At 47.1% G+C, this 24,641-nt stretch overlaps 1 protein-coding gene across 6 annotated transcripts in view; it reads left to right on the top strand.

The window, feature by feature from the left end:
• Positions 1-24,641, top strand: part of APBA2 (amyloid beta precursor protein binding family A member 2) — a 137,404-nt gene that overhangs the window by 16,795 nt on the left and 95,968 nt on the right. The window contains exon 2 of one of the 6 annotated variants that reach the window (XM_006066403.4): positions 12,978-13,073. The exons of the other annotated variants lie outside the window; for them this stretch is intronic. The gene's annotated coding sequence lies outside the window, so the exon portion shown is untranslated. The remainder of the gene's footprint in view (positions 1-12,977; positions 13,074-24,641) is intronic. 6 annotated transcript variants of the gene reach the window in all.

Genomic DNA, 24,641 nt, shown 5'->3' with positions numbered 1-24,641 from the left:
GCAGATTCATGGATTCGCTCTGTTGAGCTGGAAGGAAGAATTTTAAAATTTCCTCCGGTTGAAGAACCCAAAATGGAACAATCTACATCAGTTCCCCCAAATGGGACTTTTATGCAAGAGCTTGGAAAATGGACTGTTTCCTGTGCATGAAAGCAAAGTCTGTGGGAATTCCTGGTAAGGAATTTTAAAGTGCTCATCTACTCAGCCTCATTCTCAAATCCTGAGAGTCTTAAAAGACAGAAAGAAGTTGCCTGATGGAGGTCCAGTCCGAATGGGAGAGGCTGAGGAGGCCTGCTGCTCTCTGCCGCGGTTCCCTTCCTCCAGGTCTGTGGCACTGTGTGTAAACAAGTGTGAGCGTCTCTGTCACTTCTAAGATTCTTTAAAAATAATTAATTTCTCCATTTATTTATTTGTTTTCATTTATTTTATATATTTGGCTGTGCTGGGTCTTAGTTGCGGAGTGTGGGATCTTTAGTTATGGCATGTCGAATCTAGCTCGCTGACTAGGGATTGGACCTGGGACCCCCTGCATTGGAAGCTCAGAGGCTTAGCCACTGGACCACCAGAGAAGTCCCCACTGCTAAGATTCTGACATTCAGGAATGATTTTGAACCTTCTTTGGGTACATGCTATTTTCTGAGTTGCAGTTTCTGTATATTATTTCATTATTATTTCTATTATTTTATAATTAAAATATAGAGATACAGCATCTCTGGTTTTCAAATATTGCCTTCAAATAAAGATCTTGCATCTCTAGAGCCTGCTGGAGCTGTGAGTGTTTGGATTTTTGCTGCCCCATCTTCCAGGAACCCACTCCCCACTGCGGTCCCTGACACCCCGTTTCTGGCCTTGTTCAGGATCACTTTCTCCGCTCACAGGAGGGTGCCCAGTGGGAGGAATCGGCAGGACTTTCTGTGGTGTCTTCAGAGCCGTAGGAGGCAGAACCAGGCCAGCCATGTCATATTTTCATGGGGGAGCAACTAGCAAGAAGACCCACTCTTTCCCTGGGGTATCAGCAACTCTGGTTGGAGGGATAGCAAGGGGTAGTAACGGGACAGCTGCTGTGGGCAGAAAGTGGCCCCTAGTATGTGGGAATGGATGACAAGTCAAGGCCCTTGGGTGGGAGATAAGTATGAGTGAGGTCTGACAGCAGGGGGCTAGTGAGCTCTGTTATTTGAGAATAATGTGTTTCCCTGATTAGTGGGATAGGAGTTCTGTTTTGTTGGGAACTTCTAATTTAGGATGGGTTCTGGAATTTGTACTCTAGCTGTTATTATTATTATTTTTGGTGGCACCAGTCGGCTTACAGGATCTTAGTTCCCTGACCCCCCCATGGGATCCATCCCATGCCCCCTGCAGTGAAAGTGCAGAGCCCTAACCACTGGACCACCAGGGAAGTCCCTGGAACTTGTATTCTGAGTGATGAAAAGGGGCAGGCAGCTTTTCATGGTGGTGGGGTTAGCTTTGTCAGATGCCCCCCGACCTGGAGAGGTGGGGTCCTTACAGTGTGGTAACTCAGTCATACCAGTCAATCTTAAAGGAAATCAACTCTGAATATTCATTGGAAGGACTCATGCTGAAGCTCCAGTACTTTGGTCACCTGATGCCAAGAGCCGACTCATTGGAAAAGTCCCTGATGCTGGGAAAGACTGAGGTCAGAAGGAGAGGAGAGTGTCAGAGGATGAGATGGCTGGATGGCATCACTGATGCAGTGGACACGAACTTGGGTGAACTCTGGGAGATGCTGAGGGACAGGGAGGCCTGGCATGCTGTAGCCCATGGAGTTGCAAAGAGTTGGACACGACTGGGCAACTGAACAACAATAACTCAGCTAGTGCAATACTGTTAAGGACTTACTTATATCGTTGTGTGTTACTTGAAAGTTTGAAATCTAAGGTGACTTTAGGATTCTTCTGTGTGAGTTGGGGGCAGGTCTTTGTGTGGGTGGGTGTAAAACCTTCTTGTGTGCACCTCATTTCCTGGGAATCACTGAGGAGCAGCTCTTTGATTTTCAATTTTAAGCCATTATCTTCCAACCATCGGCTTTATCTGGAGCAGAATGGGCTGCAATTACAGTGCTCCTAATGGGATGGGTTTTATTTCCAATGATTGGACTGTGACAGCATTTCACTACATTCATATGGCTGCTCACAATTGCCCACTTTTCTTTCACTTAATGGAAAATGTGTCGCTGAAGCCTGCTTCATGGTCCTGGCCCCATGGTGTATCCTGGCTCAGGTCTGAAGCCACCTGCGTGCTCCGAGGGAAAGGCCTACCGTGGCCCAGGCAAGGAGGGTAAAGGAAGCGCCTGGGTTGGACTTGGGACCTGTGCAGCTTTTATTTTGCTGCATTTTGTCCAGAAACATTTTGTGTGCAGTGCCAAGTTGTTTTGATTTGGCCAGGCAGAGCGGTACTTCACGGGCTGCTGTGATGGCCACAGATGCTGGTGGGGATGCAGAGGCAGGCGAAGGCCAGGTGGGATGGAGGCACAGGTCCCGGAGAAGCTGGCAGGGCCTGGCCATTCTCTGTAACAAAACTGTTTGATTTCATTGACATTGGAGCATAGGGATCCCATGGTCAACCGTTGATCCCATGATCAACGGTCACTGTCTCTCCCCATAGCTGGCTCGTGAAATGTTCCAGGGTTAAAGCATATATGAGCTGCTCAACTCAGGAGAGCCTGGTGGCCCTTTCAGCCATAAAATCTGCCTTTCCTGAGGAGCAGATGCCGGAGACGGTGGGTTTTCTCTTTGAACCAATCCTGATGGAGCCTCAGAAGTGTCAGAAAGATAATCTTGTCTTGACCTGTACAGACAGGATCCCTTTCATTTCCAACTCTGTTAAAAAGTCTTAATGTTGTTAAAAAAAATCCACTTTACTACTGGGAAAAATATCCTCCTGTGCATTCATAAATTATACCTCTGGGGACTTTCCCGGTGGTCCAGTGGCTAAGATTCTGCACTCCTAATGCTGGGCCCAGGTTTGATCCCTGGTCAGGGAACTAGATCACTCATGCTGCAACTAAAGATCCTTCATGCCCAGGTAAGACCCAGAGCAATCAAATAAAAAATAAATAAAAATTAAATATGAAAAATAAATAAATTATACCTCTGGCCTCTCTCAGGTGCCCTGTGAGTGCAGGACTGTGCTCCTGGATGAGGCTGGAGCTCCCGGATTTTCTGAAATCCCCTGCGTGGTGCTTCCTGTGAGATTCTTGTAGTTCTTCCTGATTTTGACAAGAAATTTGGCTCCTCACCATTCAGAGCTCTGCTTCCCACCTCATCCTCCTGGAGTGACTCTGGCTCCTTGTTCATTGACAGTGATGCTTCTTGACTCAGCTTCTCTGTATACTGGTGCTGAATTGAGTCTTGGAGACAGTTTTGGGTGAAGTAGAAAAGAAGAGCTTTATTGCTTTGCCGGGCAAAGGGGGACACAGCAGGCTCATGCTGTCAAAACCATGTGTCCCAACTTGGAGAGGAGAGTGAGAAGTTTTATAGTAAGAGGGTGTGATCAGCTCCTGGACATTCTTCTGATGGGCTGGTGGTAAGGTAAGCAGGAATCAGCATCCTGAAGGAATCAGCCTTCAGGTCCCAACTGTTCTGGAGTCTACATGCTTTTGTGGGTAGCGTACCATCATTAACTGTTAACTTCTCCCACCTGGAGGGGTTTCAGTATCCGCAGCACAGCTCAAAGATATTGTTGTGTGTATCCATTGATTGGGAATCAGGACCTTCCTCCAAGGCTGCACTACTGTTTCTCTTGACTGTTTGTTTCTTCCAGGTCTTGCATCCCCTTCCTTCCCTGACTAACAACTGCTTGAATATGTCCCTTGGAAATCAGAGAAGGTCATGGAGGCTGAATGAAGGCTGTTTCCTATAATCAAGGAAATGGGGGACACAGAATGGCTTTGTGCCCAGGGACCCCATAGGGCCCTGCTCAGTATCAATTCCACCAAAGTTATTGTTTAGAACGAGGCTTCTCTTTGGGTTACCCCAGGCCTGGGGCTTCTCCATGGGCAGAAGAAGCATCCTGTGAGAATCAGCTGATGAGATGGCTGATGGGCCCCTTTCTGTCTACTGACATGAAAGGTATCTATTGTTTTAGTTATTTATATTGTGGTAAAATATACATAACATAGAAGTACCACTTCATTTTTATGTGTACAGTTTAGTGACATTAAGTACATTCACTTTGTTGTATAGCCATCACCACCATCTACCTACAAAACTGCTCCCATCTTTCCAAACTGAAACTCTGTCCCCATAAACACCAGCTCCCTATTTCCGCCCCCCCCCCCCCACCCACCCAGCCCCTGGAATCCAAGGTTCTACATTCTGTCTCTACGAGTTTGACTACTCTAGAGACCTTGTATAAGCAGAATCCTACAGGGTTTGTCTTTTTTTTTTTTTAATTCAAGCATAGTTGGTTTACAATGTTGTGTTAGTTTCAGGTGTACAGCACCTGGTTCAGTTATACATGTATATAATCCATCGTTTTCAGATTTTTCTCCTTATAGGTTATTACAGAATGTTGAGTCATTGTGGCACTTGGGGACCTTCGTTTCCTCCAGTGGGATCTTTTGTTGCAGCGCACACACTCTAGCTGTGGTGTGTGGGCTCAGTAGTTATGGCACACGGGTTTCTCCTTGTGGTGGCTTCTCTTGTTGTGGTGCACGGGCTTAGTTGCCCTGCAGCACATGGGATCTTAGTTCCCTGAGCAGGAATTGGATTCACATACCACGCATTGCAAGGTGGATTCTTAACCACTGGACCACCAGGTAAGTCCTCACCCAAAGAATTAAAGTCAGAAATAAGGAAAAAGATTGGGCAGTGGTGTGAGGAAGTCGGGGTCAGGGAATGTGGCCCCTGCTGTAGTGTATTACTCAGTCTGAGTGAAAGACTCGTCTCATTTCTTCAGGCTTGGCAACAGCCAGTGACTGACTGATCTGTGTAGTTACGTGATAGGTGGGGTCGGAGGTGTCTGTCCTCACATGAGCAGGGCGGGGGTGGCAGCTGCAGCAGAAGGTGTCCAACAACACCCGGCAGGAAATGAGAAGAGCTCAGGGACTGGTGGGTTAACAGTGTCTGGCACAGTAATTCCTGCTGAAACCTTAATGGTAGGCAGTAAATTAAAGTACTGCCTCGGCCTATGTGACTTGCATCTTAACAGCATCTGTCAGTGTCTTTTGTGTCAAAAGAAGGGGGTTGGGGGGAGTGTTTCTTGTCCACAGAGCTGCTTGTGAAGGAACTTTCCATCCGGGACACCTGGACTGTACTCCAGTCTTCGACAGCACACCACTCACATTGATTGGGAAAGAGAGTTACCAGTCTTTTTTTCCCTTCAGATCTGGCTTTGAAAAATACATACATTATTTTATTTTTTTAGTTGAAGTAGAGTTGACTGACAATGTGTTAGTTTCAGGTGTATAGTACAGTGATTCAGCTATGTGCTTGTGTGCTCAGTCACTTCAGTTGTGTCTGACTCTCTGTGACCCCCATGGACTCTAGCCCGCCAGGCTCCTCTGTTCATGGAATTCTCCAGGCAAGAATACTGGAGAGTCTTCTTCCAGTATTCCCTTCTCCAGGAGATCTTCCTAACCCAGGGATTGAACCCAGGTCTCCTGCACTGCAGGCGAATTCTTTACCACTGAACCACCAGGGAAGCTCTTGATGTCTTGATGGCCATTTCTCTTTAGTGCTGAATAATATTCCACTGCCTTGGGTAGACCTCAGTTTCTTTATCCACTCACCTACCGAAGTATCTTGTTTACTTCCACGTTTGGCAGTTACGAATAAAACTGCTGTAAACCACCACGTGCAGGTTTCTGTGTGAACATAAATCTTCAACTTTTGGGAAGTAGAATATCAAAGAGTAAGATTGCTAGATCTGTGGTAAGAGTAGTGAGTTTATCTTTTTAAGAAACTGCCAAATTGTCTTCCCAAGTGGCCGTACCATTTGTGCATCCCCACCAGCAGTGAATGAGAGTTCCCGTTGCTCTGCATCCTCAACAGCACTTGGTGTCGTCAGGGTCTGGATTTGGCCCTTCTGTTAGACATGTAGTAGTATTTCGTTGCTGGCTTTTTGTTGTTGATGGCGGTGGTAAAAGTTATTTATTCATTTAACAACAGCTTTTGTCTCCTTTTAAAATCATTTTATTTATTCATTTACTTTTGGCCATGCTGGGTCTTTGTTGCTGTGTGGGCTTTCTCTAGTTGTGGCGAGCGGGGGCTACTCTCTAGTTGTGATGCAAGGGCTTGTCTCTGTGGTGGCTTCTCTTGTTGTGGGGCGCAGGCTCTAGAGCACACGCAGTTCAGTAGTTGTGGCACATGGGCTCAATAGTCGCGATCCTCTGGTTCTAGAGTGCAAGCTCAGTAGTTGTGGTGCACAGGCTTAGTTGCTCTGTGACACGTGGGATCTTCCCAGACAAGGGGTCGAACCCGTGTCTCCCGCATTGGCATGCACATTCTTTTTTGTTTTTTTAAAAAAGTGTTTATTTATTTGACTGTGTCAGGTCTTAGCTGAGGCACACAGGATCTCTGTTGTGTCACTCGTGCTTCTCTCCAGTTCTGGCGTTGCAGGATCTGTAGTTGGGGCGTGCAGGTTTAGTTGCCTTGTGGTATGTGGGTTCTCCGACCACGGATTGAACCCATGTCCCCTGCATTGGAAGGTGGATTCTTAACCACTGGACCACCAGGGAAGTCCCTCCATTATGGTTTATTACAGGATACTGAATGTAGTTCCCTGTGCTACACAGTAGGACCTTGTTGTTTATCCATCCTATAGATAAAAGTTTGCATCTGCTAATCCCAAACTCTCAATTCATTGCTTCTCCACCCCTCCCCCTTGGCACCCGCAAGTCTGTTCTCTGTGTCTTCTCACTGCTGTTTTAATTTGCATTGCCCAAATTAAAAGCATCTTTTCATATGGTTATTGGCTGTTTCCTTCTTTGGTGAGGTGTCTTCATATTTTTTATTCACTTTATAATTGAGTTGTTTATTTTTTTATTGTTGACCTTTAAGTGTTCTTTGTATATTTTGCATAACAAATCCCTTATCAGATGTGTCTTTTGCAAATATTTTCTCTCAGTCTGTGGCTTGTTTTTCATTCTCTTAACAGTCTTTCATAGAGCAGAAACTTTACCTTTTAATGAAGTCAAGCTTATTAATTCCTTTTTTCATAGATCATGCCTTTGGTGTTATATCTAAAACAGTCATTGCTAAACACAGGTTCATCTAGAGTTTTCTGCTGCATTGTCTTTCAGGAGTTTTTATAGCTTTGGTTTTTGACTTTTAGGTCTTGGATCCATTGATTTTTGTGAAGAATCTGAAGTCTGTGTCTGGGTTCATTTTTTTGCACATGACTGTTGAAAAAACTACATCTTTTCCCCATCATATTGCCTTTGTTCCTATGTCAAAGATAAATAGATTATTATTAAGTGGGGCGATTTCTGGGCTCCCTGCTGTAGTCTATTGATCTATCTGTCTATCCTTTCACCAGCACCACACTGTTTTGATTATTGTAGCTTCACAGTAACTCTGGAAACCAGGCAGCATGAGTCTTCCAACTTTATTTTTCTGTTTTGTAAACACAAAAAATGGTTCCCACCATTATCCTCTCATAGACCTTGTCCCAGTACATCACAATGATTTGTTTTCTTTTTTTTTTAATTATTTATTTATTTAGCTGTGCCAGGTCTTAGCTGCAGCATGCAGGATCTTTTTAGCATAGCATGTGAACTCTTAGTTGCAGTATGTGGGATCTAGTTGCCTGACCAGGTATCGAACCTGGGCCCCCTCATTGCAAGTATGAAGTCTTAACCACTGGACCACCACAGAAGTCACTGATTTATTTACATAAATGTCAAAACCATGGCTGGTTTCTGAAACATCATCTTTGGAGATTCTGCATATAGCAATGAAACAAGGTTTCTCTTTTCATTTTTACAGAACTGCATGCATTTGAGATTTTAGTTTCATATTCCTTCTATCTATTATACACTAATAATAGTGTATATGCTTGAAATAGTTTGCATTCTGTTGAGTGGGTTTGATAGGAAATGATTTCAAATTCAGAAATTTAGAGTTTCAAGGATCATACATGTTGATTTTTAGGGACTGTCTCAAGTTTCATATATGTGATTCTTTTCTAAAAAAGGAAGTCACTAAATGAATAACTTGCATTTTCTGGTTTTTCAGTGAGAATTAAATAGGACTGTAAAAAGATGTGATTTTAATTTTGTCTTCAGGGATTTCCCTGGAGGTCCAGTGGTTAAGACTTTGCCTTCCAATGCAGGGGATGTGAGTTTGATCCTTGGTTGGGGAGCTAAGATCCCACATGCCATGTGGTGCAGCCAAAAAAAAAAAGTTATGACTTCATATAAAGACCTTTAGATGAAGAAGACCCTCTGTGCCCGGGTTCTGCATCCTGAGCTGGGAGCTTAGTGCACTGAGGCCTGACTGAGCCAGGGAGGAGCCTGTGAGCTGCATAGTTTGGGTTCTGTTGGCTGCATTCCTGCTCTGTCCAGGGAGACCAGACACCAGAGAAGGACAGTGCCAATTAGGTCCTGTTGGAAAGAAAGAACACAGCCACCAGTGCTGGACTGCTTTGTGTCCCCTGAACAAAGAAGATAGCGCGTTGCTGACATCTGCAGCTCACGTGGGGCCGTGTGGCAGTGGCCTGCCCATCGGCCTGCTTGACAGAGATAAGATCCTCAGACCCAGGGCTGCTCTGCAGGATCAGGGAAGGAGTTTAATTCATTGACAATCTGGGGGCTAGTGATATTCCCTTGTTCTGTATGGAGCCAGGTATGGATTCTTTCTCTTTCTTCAATTTAATAGAGCTTTAAACATCAGAATACATCCTGCTTAAGCCATTCAGAAATGTTTCCCACTTAAAAAAACAAAAGGTGGCTGCCACGATGGTCCCCTTGCCCACCCCACACCGTTGCAGCTTGGTGGGCAGTCTGCTTGCAGCCCTGAGCCCATCTGGACGTGAGTCTGCTTCTCATTGGAGCTGACTCATTGTGAAAAAACTCTGATACTGGGAAGATTGAAGGCAAGAGGAGAAAGGGGTGGCAGAGGGTGAGATGGTTGGGTGGCATCATCAATTCAATGGACATGAATTTGAGCAAATTCTGGGAGATAGTGGAGGGCAGGGAAGCCTGGCATGCTGCAATCCATGGGGTCGCAAAGAGGTGGACACAACTGAGCAACTGAACAACAACAACTGCTTCTCATGTGAAAGGGAACTGTCAGCGGTGCGCATGGGAGACTTCTGGCAGTTCCCGTGCTGGAAAGATAGAATCAGAGCTCCCTTGTTGTTGCCATTCCAAGGAAGATAATGAGCATGCATGTTTTCTGCAAGCTGCTGAACACAGGCCTTGCTAGAGTATTTTGGAGTCGTGGGATGCTGGGATCATACCGTTTTAAAAGAGATTTCAAGAATGTCATCTTTGGGAATCCTCTGCGGCTATGCAGTGATTTTCCCCTCAGTCCTACTTATATCGCTCTATCCATTAGAATTTTTCATTGCTCATCTCTTTCCTCTCCTCACGTATTTGCCTGAGCTATCTCGAATTCTGTTAAATGGACTTGACGTTAAATTATTTAAAATATTTTTATTGCCGTTTGGAATACCTGGAAGTATTTCCAGTGTTCATATTCAGATCACGGAGACACCACTTTGCATCCTTTTGTCACATGTAAGAGCCAGGCTATTTCCAGGAAGGGCCAGAGAAGAGGCTTGCTATTTCTGAGAATATCCCCAGATTAGGAAGCATGGGTTATGTGCAGATCTGTTCTTTGCTCTTTGAAGTCTGAAGGGAGAAGCTGTGGCCTCAGGGACACAAGGATTTGGAACCTGGGAGGGGGCGGGCCAGGCTCCCTGTTTCATTCACAACTCATGTCCGACCCTAGACCACCCAGCATCGCAGAGGTGAAGCTGCGTAAGAAGCCCGAGTTCCAGCTGACGGCTAGTGACCCAGGCGAGCGTGGATGAGGAGGCTGGGTAGCTGGGTGGGTGGGATACTCCCGTCTGGCACCCTCTGGAAGCTGTTTCTCTTTACTCTTCCGATTTCTGGGGACTGAGGGGTGGCTTCACTTCATCTGGCCCCCTCATATGGTTACAGGGCAGTCCTCCCAGTTTGCAGGGATGTCAGAGGATGGGCCCTCGGTCCCAGTGTCTCTGGATCTTTGTCTATTGTTCTCTGGGCTTTTTGCTCAGAGGTACCTTGAGTATCTTGTGTGTGCACTTACTTTTAAAATGTATGTTAGGTGTTTTGTAAGATTTCAAAGACATGTAACATCCATCCATGTATCCATTAACCCATCATTCAGCAAGTGCTTCTGAAACACCTACCACGTGCCACGCTCCACAGTGACCGAGCCACCATCTGCCATGTGCCATGGAGCTAATGTTCTGGTACCCAGCATATCAGCACTGTTGGAGGCAGGACTGCTGAATTTTGTCCCGTATAAATTGGATGTTTTACATTGCAGTTTGCTGTGTTATGGGCCAGGACTGAAGGCAGGACCTTCCAGACATAGGGGTGGGCTCTGCTCACCTGCTCAGAGGCCAAGTTTAAATCCCACGGGTCCACCCCTCCTGGGACAGCATCCCTGCCCTTTGTAGGGAACGCCGAAGGGTGGGCAGGGCAGCAGGATGATGGGCCTGGTGTGTGAGGGCTGCAGGTGCTTGGATCTAGAGCGGTAGAGGATGCTGCCTATCTCTGGTCCCTGCCTGCCCGCCCTGTGTTTCTGTTCCTGGACTCTGTGCTATGTGTGTTCTTATCCCTGCTGCCCAGGGGTGACCTTCCTTCCTGAGGAATCTTGAGTGCCTGTGTGCTCCTCCCCCATCCCCCTGGGAAGCCCTGCTTCCTTCCCTCCCTCCTGGCTGCCCTTCCCCAAGGTCGGTTTTCTTGGTGCCAGCACCTCCCAGCTAGAATATGAAACTCTCAAACGCACAGACTGTGGGTTTCATCTGAATGCTGCTGGATGAGAAATGCGCCTTGGTAAAAGACCCAATGAGGAAGCATGTGTATAATAGAGTAAAAGCGATGCCCATGTGGCCTTGTCTCCTGTGTCCATGCCACTGCCCACAGAGGAAGTGCTGGCGAGCGCTGGTGGAAGCCCTTTTGGGCTGTTCTGTTTGCCTTTGTGTCCATACCTGGACTTGCAGATGTGTATACATTGTCTAGCTGGCTTGCTGTGTCTGTAACTGGGATCCACACACACAGACACACACAGACACACACAGAAACACACACAACACATACTTTTTAGTTAACTTGCCATTTTCACTCAGTTCTAGGTTTTTAAGATTTCTCTGGGTAGGTGCATATTGGCTACCTCTTTAAAAAAAAGTCTCAGAGTACTCCAGCTTATGGGCCCTGCCCTAATTTATTTAACCATTCTCCTATTTATGGGGATTTAGGTTGCTTCCAGTTTTTAAAAAGATTGCTGCAGGGAAAATCCCTATACTCACATATTTCATATATATGTGAGTCCTCCTGGAAATACAGTTGTTGGGTAAAAGGATATGCATATTTAAATTTTGATAGAGAAGGCAGAATTGCTTTTTTGAAAGACTTTACTAGGACTCCTTCTAAAGTAATAATTTTTTTTTTAAAAAGTCAAAACCAGTGAAGAAATAATTCACCACCAATAACTAAATAAAGAGAGTGTGGTTCTCCCTCAGGCCATGAACTGGGAAAACCACAGTCTGGGAGCAGTCAAAAGTGAAAGTGTTGGTCCTTCAGTCATGTCCAACTCTTTGCAACCTTCTGAGCTGTACCCCACCTGACTCTTTTGTCCTTGGGATTCTCCAGGCAAGAATACTGCAGTGGGTTGCCATTCCCTTCTCCAGGGGATCTTCTTGACCGAGGGATCAAACCCGGGTCTGCTTCATTGTAGGCATACTCTTTACCGTCTGAGTCACTAAGGAAGCCTGGGAGAGGCTGAGGACCCAGGCAAAGGTTGACATGGTTTCTAAGGTTTCCTGTGCTGTCCGCCCGCCTCCCCCAAAGCAGTCTTGGAGAAAGATGAGATGAACAACCAAAGGCTAAGAATTTGCTAAAGCTCCCCAATTTGAGGGGGGAGAGAGAGAGAGCCCTTGGGGGTAGGGAAGGATGCTCCTGGAGCCCAGTGGCTGCCATCAAAATCAGGAGAAACATGCCCTGGGATTGCTGCCCATTGTCTATTTGCACTGCATTCTGGGAAAATCTCTTAGCTCCATCTTTCAGTTTACCCATCGGCTTCTCAGTTATATCCATCTTTCCATTCAGCCTTCTAAATATCAATCAGCATATTTTTTTAAATTAGGAGGCGTAATTATTTCAGCAATTTTAGATTTACAGAAAAATTGAGCAGAAAGTTTCCAGATGGCCTGTAACCCCTACTCCCCTCATCTCCCCTGTTATTAACATCTTGACATTAGTGTGGTGCATTAGTTACCACTGATGAGCCGATATTGATGCACTATTATTATTATTAACTGAATTACAGTTAGGTTCACTTTCTGCATTGTATATTCTATGGGTCTTGACCAAAGCATAATGACATAGACTATCAACCTTTTATTTTACTGGTTCATTGGTTGTGTCCATGTCTGGTTAGCTTCTTCCTGTTTTAAGAAGTATCCTTTGGAGGACTTCCCTGGTGGCTCAGTGGTAAAGAATCCACCTGCAATGCAGGTGACATGGGTTCGATTCTTGGGTTGGAAAGATTCCCTGGAGAAGGAAATGGCAACCCACTCCAGTATTCTTACCTGGGAAATCCCATGGACAGAGAAGCCCGGCGGGCTACAGCCCGTGGGGTCGAAAAGAGTTGGACACAACTGAGCAACTAAACAACAACAATAGGGAGCTTTATCAAGTGTGTGATCATGATCAGCACCCACGTTGGAGAACTTCCTTCTGTTTACACCCGAGCAGACTGTGTGTGTGCTCAGCTGTTTGATGCCCATGTGCTCTTCCATTTCAGTCTCCAGAGGATCCATCATTTCTGCATCTTGAGGGGGGAGCCCACAAGGACTGACCTGCGGATGGCCCAGGGTCCGGGGGTGCCTGTAGCTTCTCGGTGAGTAGGACCAGTAGAGTCACCACGCTGCCTGCCAGGTCCCACGTGCCAGTGCATCTGAGTGTCTGGCCTCATGTGCCCATTGAGGGCAGGGTGGACAGCCAGGTGCCTCCTCCCTGTCATCTTTCTCCAGCAAAAGCTCTAGGATAGTGGCACTTGTTTCTCACTATTTTCTGTTTTGACATATTGATGAGAAAGACGAGTTCTGGGCATTCCCAGAGAACAAGCCACACAGAGCAGACATGTGTGTCCTGTCACCTTTTCTCTCTCCTTTCAGACCCACCGGGTCCTCTTTTGCCGGTGGGAGTGTCTGAGTGGCACTGTTGCCTCCTTACTGTTAGGGTGGTGACGGGCCAGGTTGTGATATTAGGGGAATGCTGGCCTCAGAGAATGAGTTAGGACACGTTCTTCCTCTTCTGATTTCTGAAATAGATTGTAGAGAATCATATCATCCTTTCCTTAAACATTTGGTACAGTTCAGCAGAGAAACCATCTGGGCCTGCCGATTTCTTTTAAGAAGATTATTAATTATTTATTAAATTTTAAAAATGCATATGGCTGTTCTGTTTGTCTGTTTCTCTTCTTGTGAGTTTTGCCAGTACATGTCTTTAAGGGATCGGTCTATTTTATCCAGATTATCAAATTTGGGGGCACAGAGTTCTTTGTAGTTCTCTTTTATGTAATCAAAACTTCCTTTTAATGTTATATTATTATCCTTTTCTATGAGATCAGTGTTGATGACTCCTCTTCCTTTTTTTGGTACTGGTAGTTTGTATCTTGTATCCCTTAGTTAGCCTGGTCAATACGGTGGCACAGTGGTAAAGACCCCACCTGCCAATGCAGGAGATGTTAGATATATGGGTTCGATCCCTGGGTTGGGGAGATCTCCTGGAGTACGAAATGACAACCCACTCCAGTATTCTTGCCTAGAAAAGTGCATGGACAGAGGAGACTGGCAGACTACAGTCCATGGGGCTGCAAAGAATCAGACATGACTGAGCAACTGAGCAACTGGTCAATAAAATAGATTTCAGGTTCATTGATTTTCTTTCTTTTCTTCTTGTTTTCAACTTAATTGATTTATGCTCTAATTTTCATGATATATCCTTTGCTTGTTTTAGGCATCATTTTCCCTTCATTTTGTTTCCTGAGGTAGAAGCCTAGGTTATTGATTTTATACTTTCTTCTTTTCTGATGTGTACATTTAATGCTATATATTTCTGATAAGCACTGTTTTGTTACACTATGGAAATTTTGACAAGTGGTATTTTTATTTTCATTTAGTTAAAAAAACTAAAAAAAAATTCTTCTGGTATTTCCTCATTGACCCATGTGTTGTTTAGGATGATGTTGTTTAATTTCCAGATATTTGGGGATTTCACCCATCTTCCTTTATCGATTTTTAGTTTAATTCCATTCTGATGGGCAGTGCTGTCCAGGGGAACCATCCTTGTTGATTTTCTGCCTACTTGTTCTATTGGTTACTGATGGGGAATGTGGATGTCTCCAATTATAATAATGGATTTGCCCATTTCTCTTCCCAGTTCTATCAGTTTTGCCTCATATATTTTGATGCTTTGTTACATGCATAGCCATTTACGATTTTGATCTCTTGTTGGAGAACTGAATTGAATTATGCATATCATTGTAATGCCTCCTTTTTATCCCTGATGGTTTTCCTTGTTCTGAAGTCTGCTTTGTCTGCAATGAGTATTGATACTCCAGTTTTCTTTCAACTGTAATTAGCATGGTATATCTTTTTCCATCTCTTTACTTTCAATCTATCAGAGTCTTTATATTTAACACGGGTTTCTTATAGACAGCATCCAGTTTGGTCTTGTGTTTTTATTCACTCTGACAAACTCCGTATTCTGTTTATTTATGCTGCGATGGGTCTTTGTTGCTGCGTTCAAGCTTTCTCTAGTTGCAGTGCGCAGGCTTCTCATTGCAGTGGCTTCTCTTGTTGCAGAGCACGGGCTAGAGGGTGCTTGGGCTTCAGTAGTTGCAGCGTGCAGGCTCAGTAGTTGTGGTGGATGGGCTTAGTTGCTCCACGGCATGTGGAATTTTAGTTTCCAGACCAGGAACTTAGTTCCCATGTCCCCTGCATTGGCATGCAGATTCTTAACCACTGGACCACTAGGGAAGTTCCTAAAATGGGTATTGATGTATTGATTTTCTCTTTGTCTGTGGTTTGCTACAGTTTGAGTATGATATGCCTAGGTGTAGTTTTTGTTGTTGTTTTTAAACTTATTTTATTGAAGTATAGTTGATTTACAATGTTGTATTAATTTCTACTGTACAGCAAAGTGAAATCAGTTATATGTGTATTATTTTTTATATTCTTTTCCATTATGGTTTATCACAGACTATTATAGATCTCTGTGCTACACAGTATGACCTTATTGTTTACCTATCCTGTATATAATAGTTCGCATCTGTTAATCACTTGTTTTTCTTTTAAAAGTATTTATTCTGCTTGGTGTTCTTTGAGATTCCTGAATCTGTGGTTTGGTATCTGTTGTTAATTTTTGAAGAATTGTCAGACATTATTACCTCAAATATGTTTTCTTCCTCATTATCTCATTTATTTCCTTTGGGTCTTCCAGGTACATGTATGTTATATTTTTAATATTGTCCCGTGGTCCTTGGATGCTCTATTCTGTCTCTGCTTTCACCCTTGGACTGATCTTTTTTTGCAAAATTTCAATTTGGAAAGTTTCTATTGGCCTGTCGTCCAGCTCTCTGATTTTCCCCTCAGCTGTATTAAGTCTGCTGATGAGCCCATCAAAGACATTTTTCCTTTCTATTACCAGTTTTCAAAAAATTTCTAGCATCTCCTTTGGATTCTTTCTTAGACTCTCCATAGCTCTGCTCACATTACCCATCTGTTCTTGCATGCTGTCTTCTCCCATCAGAGCCTGTAACATATGAATCATAGTTACTTTAAATTTCCAGTCTGTTCATTCCAAAATCTGTATCATATCTGAGTCTGGTTAGGATGCTTGCTTTATCTCTTTAGAGTATGGGCTTTTAAAAAATTATTATTTTTTTTTTTGCCTTTGACATGCTTTCTAATTTGTTGTTGAAAGTCAGATATGTTATAATGGAAAATAGGAACTGAGGTAAAAGGACTTTCTTGTGTGAGTTTGTGTAAGTCTCAATAGGAACTGGGGCTTTCCCGATGGCTCAGTGAGTAAAGCATTTGCCTGCAGTGCAGGAGATGCAAGAGACGCAGGTTCAGTCCCTGGGTCGGGAAGATCCCCTGGAGTAGGAAATGGTAACCCATTCCAGTATTATTGATGGGAAATCCCATGGATAGAGGAGCTGGGTGGACTACAGTCCAAAGGATTGGAAAGAGTCAGACACAACTTAGTGACTGAGTATGCAGTAGGAGCTGGGCTGTGTGTCATATCTTCTGAAGTTGTAGGTGACAGAGGCCTAGGTTTGGCCTCCCCTCTGGACACTGAGCTTCGCTCAGCCCTGAGTCTCAGAGAGAGTCTGGTCTTGGAGTTCTTTCAGCTGGAACCCACTGTTATCAGCGGGAGCCTGTTGGTGTGGTGAGAAGGTGTGGGGGAGGGGGTTGCTGCTGCTGCTGCTGCTAAGTCGCGTCAGTCGTGTCCAACTCTGTGCGACCCCATAGATGGCAGCCCACCAGGCTCCCCCGTCCCTGGGATTCTCCAGGCAAGAATACTGGAGTGGGTTGCCATTTCCTTCTCCAATGCATGAAAGTGAAAAGTGAAAGTGAAGCCGCTCAGTCGTGTCCGACTCTTCGTGACCCCATGGACTGTAGCCCATCAGGCTCCTCTGTCCATGGGATTTTCCAGGCAAGAGTACTGGAGTGGGGTGCCATTGCCTTCTCCTTGGGGGAGGGGGTATGTCACCCCAAAACTGGGTTCACCTCTTGGTGTGTTTGAGCCAATAGACAACCAAGCCAAAGATCGAGAGAAGGAAGGATATATTATTACCTGCAGTAAGTGAGGAGAACACCGGGGATCTTTCCCAAAGCAGCATCTCCATAAAACAGGAAGTTTTAAGCTAAGGGTACATGCATATCCATGAGGGAACTTGAGCAGAAGGGAATCCAGCATAGAATTGGGGCAAAAAATCAACTGAGTCCAAGCTTTAGTTAACTGAAGTCACAAGGGTGCATATCCTCATTCCATCCCCCATCTGGGTGGGGGGCAACTTAATTCCTGTAGAACTCAAAGGTGTAATAATATGTGTATCCCTGAGGAACCAGGACCCTGCCCCAAGGCTGCACTACTGGTTCTTTTTTTTTTTTAATATCTGCTTTCTTCTTCTTTTAAAAAATATATTTATTTGACTGTGTTGGTCTTAGTTGCAGCACAGGGATCTTCAATCTTTGCTGTGTCATGTGGGATCTTTTAGTCATGGCATGAAAACTCTTACTTGTGGCCTATGGGATCTTAGTTCCCTGACCAGGGATTGAACCTGGGCCCCCTCCTTTGGGAGCACAGAGTCTTAGCCACTGGGCCACCAGCGAAGTCCCTGCACTATTGTTTCTTGAATGCTTCTCCCTTGTCTCCTCTCCCATCCCTAATTAGCAACTGCTTGAACCTGTCCATTGGAACCCAGGGAAGGTCATGGGGGCTGAATGAAGCTTATTTCCTATAATCAAGAAATGGGGGGCAGAGCAAGGCTTCCATGCCCAGGAACCCTATAGGATCCAGTTTGGTTTCAGCCGGTTCTGAATGAATAAACTAAGGTGATCAAGAAGCCAAGCCACTTGGCCACAGTGATGGCTAATTTGTAGGATTTCTCTCATGTCTTGTGATCTTGGTAAATTTGAAGCACAGATGAGGGAACCCATGTCTGGGAGGCTCTGAAAGTCCTCGGTGGATGGAGAAAATGGCCCAGCACTGCCATGAGGAACACGAGGTGATAATGGTGCTGTGGGGGTCCTGGGGTTGCAGCCTTGCTGGGCAGCAGGGCGGGCCCAGCCACACAGAGGCAGGTGGGCTTTCCTGCTGTCACTTCTAAATCGCCAGCCGTTTTGCCCTCTTACTGTGGATGAACCTTCTTTCTCACCCCTTTCCTTAAGTCCCCAGTACTTTGTTTTGGGGATCACAATAATGGGCCTTCCATGCAGCAAGAAAAACAGAGTCGCCCCGTCCTCCATGTCTTGTCAACAACGCCCCCCACCCCCAGTATCAAGTCTCATGAACAGATTTTTAAACCATTGCCATCTGTTCTGCTCTTAATTGCAAGTGTAAAAAAAATATTATTTTCCTAATTGCATCAGGGGAAGGGAAAAAATATGTATTCCTAAAGACCAGAGTTCTTGTACAAGGCAGCCTGGCTCCACCACCCACTCGCTAAAGATGATGTCGCTTCTTTGCTCAAATGGAAGCATTTATCTCAGTTGTTTACTTACAGGGTAATATTGGCCCACTTGTATTCTGTAGAACAAGGAATTAGGAGGAGGGGGAAGCGCTACGGTGGCCCCAAAGACCCTGTCCCCCACCTCTCTGAGGGCCCAGCCTCCAGCCCCACCAGCACAGGTGGAAAAGGGCTTTCAGGGTATGTCTTCAGGACAAATGCAGTGCTTGCAGGCACCCACATCCTTTGCGAGAGAGGGGAGAGGCCCTCTGTGCTCTTCCCAGACATTCCCGGGGTGGGGGGGTGGGTAGGACCACTCTCAGATCATAAACCCCTCTGCGATCAGTCGACCCCTCACTGCACGCCCGATCCTGGGCACAGAGCCTGGGCTCACATGGGGCCCACCCAGAGCCCCAGGGTTTGGAAGGGCTCCTAGTGGATATGACACCTGCGCCTGCCAGCACCACCTCTGCACCCTGTGGGCAGGGGATGCTCCAGGACCTTGCTGGCCCATCCCTCCAGCCCTTCCCCCTACCTTGACTCCAGCAGCTCAGGCTGTGGCATGGTGACCACATGGCCTTGGCTTCCTGGGTCCTGGCAGTACCAGATTCAGTAAGGAGGGGTGGATTCGGTTCATACTGCGTTCAGAGGGGTTCTACCTGCAGCCCCTCCCGTAGCCAGACTGGGAGTGGGGAGGGGACGTGGACCAGCCGTGAAAGCTGCCCCAGACCCCTCTCTACCAGGGCTCTGCCCACCCCCAGAGGCCTGTCTCCAGACAACATCTGTGCATTTTAATATGACTTCCCAAAATATTACCCTGCAATTATTTCCAGAGGCTTAAATGGGATCCCCAAATACATACAATTAAGACTAAAATTGTAATTTTAAATTAGTGCTAATTTGAAGAAACACAAAGCTTTCTCATCTCCAAGCCGAACCTAGACAACAACATCCCAATTAACTCAGGCACCACCAGACCCCAGAAATGACCACTCTGGCCTCTCACAGGGAGAAACAGCTCCTGGAATGCATGATGCTCCCTCAGCAAACTCCAGAAACTGTCTTAATTGTCCAACTTTGCAAAGTGAGGGTGTCTCTCCAGTCATCTCCTGAAGCAGCAGTGCTGCTGTTTGGTGATGACCTGAACCCGACCACACAAGGCTGCGAGGTCACCACTTTCGGTCCGTGTCACTGAGCAGAGGCACCATGCTCCTTCTGATCTACCCTCCAGATGATGCCTTTCCGAGTGTTGGACAAGAATCCGTTCTCGGACCCTGGAAGGGGTCCCCTTCCTGCAACAGTTCTGTGGAAAGGGGACACATGGCCCTCCCTGCACTGCCCACTCCCACGATGGGCCAGGCTCCAGAGAGATGGAAGATGCTCCAGAGCGCCCAAGATGACTCCCTTTTCTTCCTGAAATGAGACAGCCCCTAGTGCTAGAAGTCACTGAGAACATGTTATTGCCTCGGAACAGCAGAAAGTTCAGGGCCTCCCTGAAGGGTCATTTGGGTAGAGAAAGAACTAGCCCCCGGGGCAGGTTCGGATGTGGGTACCTGCCAGTCGTGGGCAGGCCTGAGGGAGAGTGGCTGCCATGACCAACATGCACCAGGTCTGCTGTCCTGTGGTGGGGGAGTGACCCAAGGGCCTTTGCAGCCTCCCAGCGGGCCTCTCCCCAGTGTCCCTATTGACTTCCACCGGCCGTCCTAGGTGGGGGCAGGGGGTCTCTGCCTGTCCCTCCTCCTTCCATCCTGCAGAGCACCAGGCGGGGGCAGCTCATCGAGGGGAGGCCCCTGCCCGATCCTGAGGCGGGACCTGCTCGGTCCTTCCCGAGGCTACGGTGGCCCAGGCAGGACTCAGAGTGACGCTTGCAGATGTTTGTCTGTGGCACTTCCGGCCACAAGGTGTTTTACCAGACACGCTGATGAGCAGCATCGCTGAGGATGCACCTCGGCTCACGGGCCATCTAGGCTGAGCTGGGCCAGGCACAGAGGTACTGCCTGTGTCTGGAGCCTAGTGAGCCGGGCAGGTGGACTCTGCTCTCGGGCAGGAGCCTGAGAGTCATGGAGGGTGAAGCGGGAACCTCTGCCTCGCTGCTGCAGGCTGAGAGCCCCGTCGCACTGAAGGTGGTTTCAAAGCGCAGGCACTCCTAGCCCAGGTGAGCAGGTGTGGACAGCTGTGACAGCAGCTGGGCCATGCCGTGGGCACAGTGATGGCAGAGGGCCTGTCTGGGACCTTGAAGGTCCGGGACCTGCCGCTATGGCCATGGAACTGCACCTGGGCTTTGTGACACTCTCTCTATCCCTCAGGGCAGACCTGCCTCAGCTTCTTGCAGGGGCCTGTGGCAGGAGGACCAGAGTTCCCTGGAGGTGGAGGACAGTGGACATCCCAGCAGCAGTGACTAACATCCTTGAGGGGCAGAGCTGTGACTTTCGGTTCTGGACAGTAAAGCCAGGCACCACCTGCTTGCAGCAGGAATGAAAACGAAGCCTCTTCAGACAAAGAAAGAGAGGGAATGGTGAGGGGACGCCTGGGGCGGCCCTGTCTGCTGGAAAACGGTGTCTAGAGCAAGGCAAGCCCTGCCCATAGCCTCAGCTGTGAAGACCTCATGTCTGCTGACCTTGGAGGAGTCTGTGAGCCCACAGCTCACTGGCCTGGGGCGTGTGGTGGGGCTGGCAGGTTACACAGTCAGCCTGTGGGGCACTTTTCTCCAGTGCACCTGCCCCTCCCGGCTGTGTATCAGCCCACCTTCTGCAGAGGAGGTAATACTGACAAACTGTTCCCACCTCCAGGGAGCCCAAAACCTGGGATCTGACACTGGAGCCCAAGGAGGGGGTCCTATGTGGGCTGCAGCACAGGGCACTAGGGAAGGTTCTGGAAGAACTGATTATGCACTGAGGCATATGCAGGAGGAGACCAGCCTGGAGGGACTCAGGACACAGTGGCTTCTGGGTGGGCAGAGACCTGCCCGTGTCCTGGGACCAGGCAGGGCCCGTGAACTCAGGGAGAGTCAGTGCTGGGGAAAAGTGAGGGAGTGGAGGCAGGTGGGACAGGCAAGTGGCCAGCTCTCTATAGCTTCGGGGATGAAGGTAAGGAGCTTGAACTGTGTCCTGGGGCAGTGGGGACTTGGCAGGGTTTTGGGCAAGGGGGAGACTGTTCAAAGCTTACCCTTTGATTCTGAGTGTGGGGAACACACATGGGATAGGAGGTGTACCAGAAGCCATGCACAGCCCTCCACGGGGGAGGATCGGGGGTTAGTGATATTCTAATTGTGCAAAGCAGGTGCCCACATACTTGGAGTCCAGCCATCCTTGTCTGTTCTGTAGACCCTGTTGTTGAGGACTGGTGGGTGAAATGCTGATATTGATGAGATAAGGAAGAAGGAAATTTTTCTGAGGCAAAACAAAGGCCATGCAGTGACCAGTAAAGTCCCTAGGGCCCAGATGGGCATGGTCTCTTGGGTACCTGTGTGGGCTCATCCTTGACTGGGAGTCTTTTTGTTGTGGGGACCCATGGTGGCTCATAACTGTCACCGGTCAGCCTCAGGGCTTTGTCCCCAGAGGCCCCTAGAACTGTAGAAGATGGTCACACTTGCAGGACTGCCCCAAGTTGCACCTGGTAGCTGAGCTGCCCAGGGTTGTCCAGTCACAGTGTTTCTATCAGAGAGTGAGGCCAGAGGAAAGGGAAAAGAATGTCTAAGCAGAGTGCCCTAACCTGCTTTTCTGGGAAATAGGCCCTTTTTTGGGAAATAGAAGGCTTATTCTGTTATATCACACACACACACACAGAAGTCGCTCAGTTGTGTCCGACTCTTTGCAACCCCATGGATTGTAGCCCACCAGGCTCCTAGGTCCATGGGATTTTCCAGGCATGAATACTGGAGTGGGTTGCCGTTTCCTTAGGATTAAATCTGGCTACAGTATCTTTAACAAGAAGGAAGTTAGTGTTTCACTTAAAAGAATCCTAGAGGTGGGCAGCTTCATGAGATTATTATTGATAGTGTCCTCTTGTATCTTTTTGTTCCACTGTCTTAAGACATGGCTTTCACTGCAAAGCATCTTGTGGCCCAAGATGGCTGCTGGAGCTCCAGCCATCAGATTTGTGTTCCAGGCAGCAGAAGGAGGAAAGGTGAGCAAAAGGGATCTGTCTCCAAGCTGAGCAAGCTGCCTTTAAGGGTTATTTTTGGGAGTCTTATTTATATCTTTTTGACCAGAAGCTAGTTACACTGCCCCATCTAGGCAAATGGGACGAGGTGTGGTTCACCTTAAAATCCAAGTTCTGTTTGTAAGGAAAATAGTGGAGATGGACATGGGGAGGCAGTCCCCACCATAATAGTCCTTTCAAGAACACCTGCCTGGCTGCGCTGTGGGTTCTGGAGCAAGCCAACCTGTTTGCTTGCCTTTCTTCCTCCCCTTCTCTTCCCCAGATATGTGCTGGGCATGGCAGTCACAGATGAGTACGACTAAGAGGAATAACAGATCCCACGAGCTTGGCTCATGCCTGCTTTGCTACGTGGATGCTGCTGTGGCTGGTCCATGGTGTGTCCCCAGCAGAAGAACAGGTGGCAGGGAGGCAGGCCTCTGAATGGGGTGGAGGCTGAAGATGGGGGTGTGACCTCCTTGTTGCACTAACCAGCTGCTCACTCAGTGAGGTCCTAACAGGGCACAGCAGGCGTCGAGTGGGTCATCCAGGGCCGTGCCCCACGCAGACCCAGTACTGTCATTATCAAGGAAGAAAGCAGTGTTTCTCTATTTCCCTATGCAGGCTGAGTTGGAAGGAGGAAGACATAGTTCTCCAACTCCGTATTGCTTTGAACTTTTATGTTGATTTTGTGTGTGTGTGTGTGTATGTGTGTTAGTCATTCAGTTGTATCTGACTCTGTGACTCCATGGACCGTAACCCGCCAGATTCCTCTGTCCATGGAATTCTCCAGGCAAGAATACTGGAGTGGATTGCCATTCTCTTCTCCAGGAGATCTTCCCAACCCAGAGATCAAACCCATGTCTCCTGCATTGCAGGCAGATTCTTTGCTGTCTGAGCCACCAGGGAAACCCTTTATGTTGGTTGATGTTTCCCTACATCAAGGTCTCCTTAAGGAAAGTAGAGCTCTGTGTGGTGGCCTAGACTCCTGGGCCCTCTGTCATCTGACTCGCCTTGTGGCCCTGCTGCCCTTCTAGCCTTCCTTCCTTCATCTGTGGACTCTGGCAGGTGTGGTGTGGATGGTGCGTGGCCCTGCTGGTTGCAGGCTCTATAGTGTCTTGCTTGCACAGTCAGGTTGGGAACCTGCAGCTCGGGATTGCAGCAGGTAGCTTTGAAATCGTCCCTGAGGGATTCTAGGGCCAGCAAAGCTTAGGGCCACCTTGTGACCCTCTCTGGGCACAGGCAGAGGCCTTCCTGGGGGTCATTGCTAGAGGGGGCTGAAGGTCAAGGCTGCAGTGCAGGGTCTTGAAGGAGGAGCTGGAGTGGAGATGTGGGGGAGTCAGCAATCCTCACAGCCTCTGTCCAGCTCAGGTAGATTCCTGTGTGGACAGGCCCCCACAGGGGACCCTGATGATCTTTGCTGAGGGTGGGAGCCTGTCAGGTGTTCCTTGTTCAGGTCCCCCCACTTATCCAAGAGAAGAGAGTCATTTCTGTTTAGCTTAGTTTGATACCATGTTAGTTCATATGCTTTAAAAAAAAATGTAATAGCTTTTAAATTTTCAATTGAAGGATAGTTGATTTACAATGTTGGGTTAGTTACTGCTGTACAGCAAAGTGACTCAGTTCTACATATATGTATTCTTTTTTTTATTACATTCTTTTCCATTATGGTTTGTTATATGATTTTTTAAAAATTTTATTTAAAAAAATTTTATTTAATATTGGAGTAGAGTTATTGACACTGTTGTGTTAGTTTCAGGTGTATAGCACAGTGATTCAGTTCTACATATACATGTATCTATTCTTTTTCAAATGTTTTCCCATCTAGGCCACCACATAACATTGAGCAGAGTTCTCTGTGTTGTACAATAGGTCCTGTTGTTTATCCATTTTAAATAAAGCCATGTGTACATGTCAGTCCCAAACTCTCAATCTATCCCTCCACCCCCGCGTTCTCCACGGTGACCATAAGGTCATTCTCTAAGTCTTTGAGTCTGCTTCTGTTTTGTAAGTAAGTTCCCTGTGTAATCTTAAAGCTTCATTAGTTCACGCAGAGCATGGCTCTGTTAACCCCATGTGATGCAGGAGTCT

This window comes from Bubalus bubalis, chromosome 20 (assembly GCF_019923935.1).
Source record: "Bubalus bubalis isolate 160015118507 breed Murrah chromosome 20, NDDB_SH_1, whole genome shotgun sequence".
Taxonomy (NCBI): Eukaryota; Metazoa; Chordata; class Mammalia; order Artiodactyla; family Bovidae; genus Bubalus; species Bubalus bubalis.
Note: the sequence above shows the minus strand (reverse complement) of the source record. Positions and strands in the feature narration are given on the sequence as shown.